The sequence below is a fragment of the Vicia villosa genome, linkage group LG6, assembly GCF_029867415.1.
Source record: "Vicia villosa cultivar HV-30 ecotype Madison, WI linkage group LG6, Vvil1.0, whole genome shotgun sequence".
Lineage (NCBI taxonomy): Eukaryota > Viridiplantae > Streptophyta > Magnoliopsida > Fabales > Fabaceae > Vicia > Vicia villosa.
In genome coordinates this window covers 25266520-25275579 of record NC_081185.1, presented here as the reverse complement: position 1 = coordinate 25275579, position 9060 = coordinate 25266520, and positions in this window count along the sequence as shown.

Sequence of the window (9060 nt, the reverse complement as noted above, 5' to 3'; positions counted from 1 at the left end):
AACTTCGATAAAAGTTCCAAAACTTTTAAATATGAATTGAACACATTCGAAGGACTAAAGTTATTTGGCAAGACATCAAAGCCAAAGCAAAAAGTACGTGAATATTGAACACCTTTGTAGGAAAATAAATGCCACCTTCTGATTACACATTGGGCTGCAAATAAATCAGGTTCCAAGAGTCTTTACCTGAATTGAGTAGATAAATCTTCAAATTTAATAGTAACTGGAAAACAGGAAAACATCTTTTATTGTTTTTCTATCTACTAATATTAATATATTCAAGAAATAGTTGAATAATACTTATGCTAATTTATATGTTTAACATGAAGGATAGAAAAACACTTAGAAAGGGGGGGTTTGAATAAGTGTAGCTTTAAAGCTTGTAAGATAAAAACTATTCGCACAATGATTTTTATCCTGGTTCGTTGTTAACTAAACTACTCCAGTCCACCCCCTTGGAGTGATTTACCTCACCTGAGGGTTTAATCCACTAATCACACGAGATTACAATGGTTTTCCACTTAGACAACTGCTAAGTCTTCTAAAGTATACTGATCACAACCTGATCACTCTAGGAACAACCTACTTAGATACCCTCTAAGACTTTCTAGAGTATACTGATCAACAACCTGATCACTCTAGTTCTTACAACTTAATGTAAACAAATTTCTTTTAAGAGTTACAATGCTTCTTATAAAGCTATTATCACAACTGTGATTTTCTCTTAAGTTTAAGCTTAATCTCACTAAGATATTACAACAGCAATGTAGTGAGTTTGATGATGAAGTTTGAGAGCTTTTGATTTGAACAGCGTTTGTGCAAGTTGGTTCAGAGTTCGTAACCTAGCTTCTCATCAGAACTTCATATTTATAGGCGCTTGAGAAGATGACCGTTGGGAGCATTTAATGCTTTGCGTAATCCGTACAGCATTGCATTTAATGTTTCACTCTTTTGTCAACTACCTCGAGCCTTGCTTTCGCTGTGTCTACTGATGTTGCCGTTAATAGCTTCTAACGTTTCTTTTGTCAGTCAGCATAGCCTGCCATCTTGTACTTGCTTCTGATCTGATGTTCGTGTAAACAATGTTTGAATATCATCAGAGTCAAACAGCTTGGTACAGAGCATCTTCTTGTCTTCTGACCTTGAAGTGCTTCTGAGCGTGATACCATGATAACTTCAGTGCTTCTGCTTCTGATCTCAAGTTCTTCTGATGCTTCCATAGACCCACGTTCTGATTCTGCTTGACCATCTTCTGATGTCTTGCCAGACCATGTTCTGATGATGCATGCTGAACCTTCTGAGTCAGTGCTTCTTGTGCTGATTTTGTGCATACTCTTTATATAATTCCTGAAATGGAAATTGCATAATATTAGAGTACCACATTATCTCATACAAAATTCATATGCTTGTTATCATCAAAACTAAGAATATTGATCAGAACAAATCTTGTTCTAACAATCTCCCCCTTTTTGATGATGACAAAAACATACATAAATGATATGAATTTGCAATCAGAATTTCAGACGGCTAAAGATAATTACACAACTATAGCATAAGCATATAGACATTGTGTGTGAATATGTCTCCCCCTGAGATTAACAATCCCCCCTAAGATAAATAATCTCCCCCTGAAATAAATACTGAAAGAAATTTATAAATAAAAGACTTCCCTGAGTATTTTCCATTTCAGTTGAGACGTTCACATATGCTTAGATCTTCAGAACATTCATAGCTTCTGATTCTTGCTTCCATATGACAGCTTCAAAACTTGAATTTCTTCTTGAATCATTGCATGCTAGATTGTATCAGAACATTATTGAATGTACCAGAGCATCATCAGAGCATCTCTACATCCTGAAATGGTACAGAACAAACTAAACGACAAAAGTCAAAGCATGAATAAGTCAGAACATAAAATATGTATCAGAACATATAATATGTATCAGAGCAAACAACAGTAATGTTACAGAGCATATTTTGGAACTAAAAACATGCATCAGAACATATAAGGAATAATAATGAGTTAGAGCATATTCTATCATCAGAATATCAGAACATTCTTCCTTCTTGCTTCTGATCTTGAAGCTTTGTAGCACTCAGCTTGCTTCAATTTCCATGAGCTTGTTTCTATACAAAATTGCTTTTCCCCATGTCTTTGCTTCTCATGTTGAGCTTTTAAGAAGATCTTCAATTTCTGCAAAACACTTCAAATACATAGAACTTGCAAGTTCTGTTAGAAATGTGGAGCCTTTCTCCCAGCAACTGATAAAATAAATCAAATCATTTATCACATTTTCTCCCCCTTTTTGTCATAACATCAAAAAACATAAAAGATTCAGATGAAAAAACAAACAATATGAGAGAAGAAAAGATAATTTTCATTGATAGCAAGGAGAAATTATCAGAAGTACAAGAGGGATGCTAAGAAGACAGATGCAGAAACAAAGAAAACAACTAAGACTCAAAGACTAAGACCCTAGCTTAGACATGATCTTGGCCAGCATGTCATGAATCCCATTGTTGCTCTCAGTCTACCTCTCCATGAAGGTGCGGAACTCAGCATTGATCGTGCGTTGCTCGTCCATGCGAGAAGCTAGCTCAGCCTGATTCTTCTGAATAACCTCCAAAATCTTTGCCAGAAGAGAAGGTTCACCAGAAGAAGCTTCACAACTTCTGTCAAGAGGGACAACGTTCTGAACCGCAGCTTCCATAGTCAGATCATCATTATGATTTTCCTCAACAGGAATAGTCTCAACAAGATGATCTTCAGCATCTGCTTCTTCCATAGAAGCATCTCCATCATATTCTGCAGCAGGTAGTTCAGAATCTCCATTCTCAAGAGCCTGAAGAATGGCAGCTAGATTCCGTGGAGCAGAAGGACCTTTAACTTCTGGAGGATCAGCAACTTCTGGGATGACCAAATCAGGGTCTTCTTCAGAAGGATTCTCGCTCAGAAAGTCAAACAGAGATTTGAAGTCTCAAGTCAGAACTGGATACTGAGGTCTCCAGACCACAATCTCCCTGCAAGGATTGTCCAACAGCTCATCAACAAACAGCTTCTCCTCAAGAGCTCTCCTGTTTCTGATGGGGTGATAATGGACACCATTATCAACCTCAAGAAGATAACCAGCATAGCCAGGAGCAGCAGCCACTAGTCTCTTCTGAACAGCCATAGATCCAACTTGAAAATCCTAGCGAAAACTTCTCCAAAGGTTTCTTGTAGAAACATCATCAAGATCATTGAAGAAAGCATCCTTCAAAAGATCTAGCCGACTGATCACTTCATTTCTGAACAGCTCTAGGTAGATATGGGGTTCAGGTTCAGGAGGGTTGAAGGTGAATTTGTAGTCAGGGTAGAGAAGGCAGTATGGGTTGGATTTTCTGGTAGTTAGGGGATGGGATAAAGAAGGTGGAGGTGCTGTGGTTGAAGAAGATGGAATATCTGTGGGGATGATTGAGGAGGATGGTATGTTTGTGATGGGGGTTGATGAAGATGGAATATCAGAAGGAGTTGGGGGATGGATATTTAGTGGTGTAGGGTTCAAGACTGGTGTAGAAAGAGATGGTGGAGGAGGATTTGGTATGGTAAGGTTGTTTTGTGGTTCAGAAGGATGAGTGAAAACATGCCTGGAAATGTTGGCAGTTCTTGAAGCACGGAGAGATTCTCTTATGCGCTGCTGTTGATATTCTGGAGTGTTAACCTTGTCAGGATCGTAGGTAACCCTCTTCTTCTTGGCTTGCTTGGCCTCATCTTCTTGAGCCTTTCTTTTTAGCCTTGCTTCTTGCTTCTTCTGATCCTTCTTCTGAAGATCAGCCAGAGAAGGAAGCACTCTTCCACGAATCCACAGAGGATCAACAGAAGATTGGGTCCTAACAGAAGCTTCCAAGTAGTGCTTGACAGCCTTGCGAAGTTCTGCTTGGAACAATGTAGCAAAGCCTTCAACAGGAACTCTTCTAGAAAGAATATCTGGGAAGCTTGTACCAACAGAAGTTACCTCCCTGATAAGATCCAGTCTAAACAGATCAACACCATTGAAGACAGGACCTTGAGCAACTCCAAGAAATTGGGACGTTCCAGTAGTCCTTATAGAATCCATCAAATCAATTTCTATCAGAATATCTGAGATCATTCTAGCGAAAGGAATAGCATCTCTTGGCAGATGAGGACACTTAGCACGTTCTTCATCTCTTGATTCAGTAATGGACATCTTCAGATTCTGAAAAAGAATGTTGGAGATATTGAGTTCAACTCTTCTTCCAATGTAGAAAAGAGTGTATTTGTGATCAAGACTGAGGTAGGAGGAGGAGGAGGAGAATGATTTCCTTATGTGATGGAGAGAACCCAAAATTATTTCAGCCCATACTTGATAAAACGCCCTCAATGTACCAGATTTATGAGATTCAATACCGGTAGCAAATGAGATTTGTTTTTCAACCTGTAGCCAACTAACTCTTCCAGGAAGAGGACCAGTGCATCCTTCTTCATCATCCAGGTTGTATAACTTCCTGATCAACTTCTCAGTAACTACAACTTCATGCCCTAACACAAAGGAGATGATAGCAGTTGGAGTAACCGTTGCATGAACCCAGAAATCTTTCACAAGGGCCAGATAAATTGGTCCAACCAATCTATCAAGATAGTTTGACCATCCTTGTGCCAAGATCCTTGCATCAGGATGGAAACCATTTGCTCTTAGGTTTTCAAAGTCCACAGCGGACTCACACAGAACTTCCAAATCTTCAGTGGGGATGGTGCATGTCTTCAACGGAGCATACCCAGGCTTTCTTAGAAGTATTTGAGTAGAAGAGAGTATTTGTGCTGGGCTAGAGGAGCTTGATGAAGAATACATGACGAAATGCTTGGTTACAGATCAAAAACTAGGGTTTGAGCGAAAAATGAAAAGAGAGAGACAAAAGAATAGAGAGAGAGAGAGCAAAAAAGGATGAAATGAAGATGAAGCGGGTTATTTAAATGGTTTGAATAAAAGAAAATAATAAATGAAATATTGTTTAAATTAAATGATTACAGAAAAACATGACATCAATATGCATTTAATGAGATATGACGTTTGGAGAGATAAAGTGACCAAATGAAATGATTTGCACAGTTACCTAGGGCGGCGTCTCCTCAACTGCACGCATGTTTGTCCAAAAATAGTGAACACGTGTTCATTTTCTGGAAAGACTGGTGACAGCTGTTTTGCTTTAAAAGAGCTTCTGAATCAACTTAGATAATGAAATGTTAGTGATAACAGAATCAGAACTTCTAATTGATCATTATCAGAACTTCTTATAAACACCTAGTTCCTAACATATTTAAGAAGTTAACCATACATAAGATCTTCTCATCTCCTCATTCTGGTCATAAATCCATACTGATATTCTTTAGAATGAATTTAAACCTATCTTCAACAAGGGGTTTTGTAAAGATATCAACCCATTGATGGTCTGTATCCACAAAGTTCAAAGAGAGAACACCCTTCTGAACACAGTCCCTCATAAAATGATGTTTAATCTCAATATGTTTAGCTTTGGAATGTAAGATAGGATTCTTAGATAAACAAATGGCAGAAGTATTATCACAGAAGATAGGAATGTTACTCTCATATATTTGATAATCTTCTAGCTGACTCTTCATCCAGAGCATTTGTGTACTACACCCAGCAGCAGCAACATATTCTGCTTCTGTTGTTGAGAGGGCTATGGTAGCTTGCTTCTTGCTGTACCAGGAGATCAAATGACTTCCAAGAAATTGACAACTTCCAGAAGTACTCTTCCTTTCAATTCTATCTCCAGCATAGTCAGCATCACAAAATCCTACTAAGTTGTATTCTTTAGGTCTTCTGTAGACTAAACCAACATTAGTAGTACCTTTCAGATACCTCAGAATTCTCTTAACAGCAGTTAAGTGAGATTCTCTAGGATCTGATTGGAATCTTGCACACAAACAAACACTGAAAAGAATGTCAGGTCTAGAAGCAGTTAAATATAGAAGAGATCCAATCATACCTCTGTACAACTTCTGATCTACCTTCTTACTTACCTCATCCTTACCTAGAACACACGTTGGATGCATAGAAGTTTTGGCTTCTTTGCTTTCAGAAAGATTAAACTTCTTCAGAACTTCTTTCACATACTTCGTTTGATGAACATAAGTTCCATCAAAAGTTTGATTGATTTGAATCCCAAGGAAATACTTGAGTTCACCCATCATACTCATTTCAAATTCAGCCTGCATAGACTTAGCAAACTCCTTTCCAAGTGAAGCATTAGATGTTCCAAAAATAATATCATCAACATAAATTTGACAAATTAAAATATCCTTCTTAGACGTTTTACAGAAAAGGGTCGTATCCACTTGTCCTCTAGTGAAACCATTATCCAGAAGGAAAGAACTTAATCTTTCATACCAAGCTCTAGGAGCTTGCTTCAATCCATACAATGATTTATTAAGTTTGAAAACATGTTCTAGAGACTTAGAGTCTTCAAAACCAGGAGGTTGGTGGACATAAACTTCCTCATCTATATAACCATTTAAGAAGACACTCTTAACATCCATCTGATACAGAGTGATGTTATGCTGAGTGGCAAAAGAAATTAATAAGCGAATAGATTCTAACCTGGCCACTGGTGCAAAGGTTTCTGTATAGTCAATCCCTTCTTGCTGACTATATCCCTGAGCCACCAGCCTGGCTTTGTTTCTTACCACTTCTCCCTTCTCACTAAGCTTGTTTCTGAACACCCACTTAGTACCAATGACGTTGAATCCTTTTGGTCTAGGAACCAAATCCCATACATCATTCCTTGTAAACTGATTTAGTTCTTCTTGCATGGCAATTATCCAGTCTGGACCTTCTAGAGCTTGATCAACAGAAGTTGGCTCAATCAAAGAAACAAGACCTAATTGACATTCTGCATTGTTCTTAAGGAATGCTCTTGTTCTGATAGGATCATCTTTCTTTCGAAGGATCACATCTTCTGAGTGAGCTGAGGTGAGTCTAGAAGATCTTCTGACTGTTGGCTCTTCAGAAATTCTGAGATTCTCTAAAGATGCAGCAACTTGATCTTCTGATCCTTTGCTTCTGAGACTTTCAACTTCTAGAACTTTGCTTCTTGGTTCTACAGCTTCTGATATGTCTATATCTATATCTGCAAAATTCTCAAACTGCTTTGGCTTTTCAAGACCAAGCTTATCATCAAATCTGATATTGATTGATTCTTCTACAACCAATGTGTCAGTATTATATACTCTGTAGCCTTTAGAGCGTTCAGAATATCCAAGAAGAAAACATTTTTGTGCCTTAGAATCAAACTTACCAAGATGATCTTTAGTATTCAGAATAAAACACACACATCCAAAAGGATGAAAATATGAAATGTTGGGATTTCTGTTCTTCCACAATTCATAAGGAGTCTTATTTAGAATAGGTCTTATAGAGATTCTATTCTGAATATAACATGTAGTGTTTATTGCTTCTGCCCAGAAGTGCTTAGCCATATTAGTCTCATTGATCATGGTTCTGGCCATTTCTTGCAGAGTCCTATTCTTTCGCTCTACAACTCCATTTTGCTGTGGAGTTCTAGGACAAGAGAAATCATGGGCAATACCATTTTCTTTGAAGAACTTCTCAAAGAATCTGTTCTCAAATTCGCCACCATGATCACTTCTTACCTTTATGATTTTGCACTCCTTCTCAGATTGGATCTGAGTGCAGAATTCAAAGAACACTGAATGAGACTCATCCTTGTGTTTTAAGAACTTTACCCATGTCCAGCGGCTATAATCATCTACGATGACTAATCCATATTTCTTCCCTCTGATAGATGCTATTTTGACTGGTCCAAACAGATCAATATGCAGAAGTTCTAACGGCCTAGAGGAAGAGACAACATTCTTAGACTTGAATGCAGGTTTGGAGAACTTGCCCTTCTGACATGCTTCACAAAGAGCATCTGATTTGTATTTCAGATTTGGGAGTCCTCTGAACAGATTTAGTTTGTTAATCTGAGAAATCTTTCTCAAACTAGCATGTCCTAATCTTCTGTGCCAGACCCATTACTCTTCAGAAACAGACATAAGACAAGTCACCTTCTGCTTCTTAAGATCAGAAAGATCAATCTTATAAATGTTGTTCTTTCTCTTGCCTGTAAATAGGATTGAGCCATCCTTCTGACTTACATCCTTGCAAGACTTTTGATTGAAGATTATATCATAACCATTGTCACTTAATTGACTTATGGACAATAAGTTATGCGTTAATCCTTCTACAAGAAGTACATTAGTTATGGAAGGAGAGTTACCAATACTTATGGTTCCAGAGCCAATAATCTTGCCCTTCTAATCTCCTCCAAACTTGACTTCTCCACCAGATTTAAGCACCAGGTCTTGGAACATAGACCTTCTTCCCATCATGTGTCGCGAGCACCCAGAGTCCAGGTACCATGACATTTTGTGCTTTGTCTTCTTTGCTGCTAAGGATGTCTGCAATAGAAATTATCTTCTCCTTAGGTACCCACAATTTCTTGGGTCCTTTCTTGTTAGTTTTCCTCAAGTTCTGATTGAATTTGGGTTTAGCATAATAGTTAACAGGAGGAACAACATGACATTCTTTTGGTTTGGCAGCATGATATTTTTTAGGTTGTGTCACATGCTTCTTTGTGTGTATAATGTTAAAACTCTGTGCATGTGAAGTGAGCCTAATATCATGTGAGTGGCCATATTTGAACTGATCATACAATGGCTTGTATGTGATTTTCAAATCATCAACAGGTTCAAATTTATGTGAGGTATCACCCTCATAGCAAAAACCAAACATTTTGTTTCCAGAAACACCATATGTCATAGAAGCAAGATGACTTCTGCCAATACTTCTAGATAGGAACTTTCTGAAGCTCGAGTCATATTCTTTCAGAATATGATTGAGACTAGGAATGGATTTTTCTGATTCAGAAGGAGATCCAATATCTTTGGATAATTTTAAAACTCTTTCCTTCAGTTCAGAATTTTCCACTTCCAGCTTCTTAGTTTCAAATTCAAATTGCTTTTTCAGCTTTTTGTAT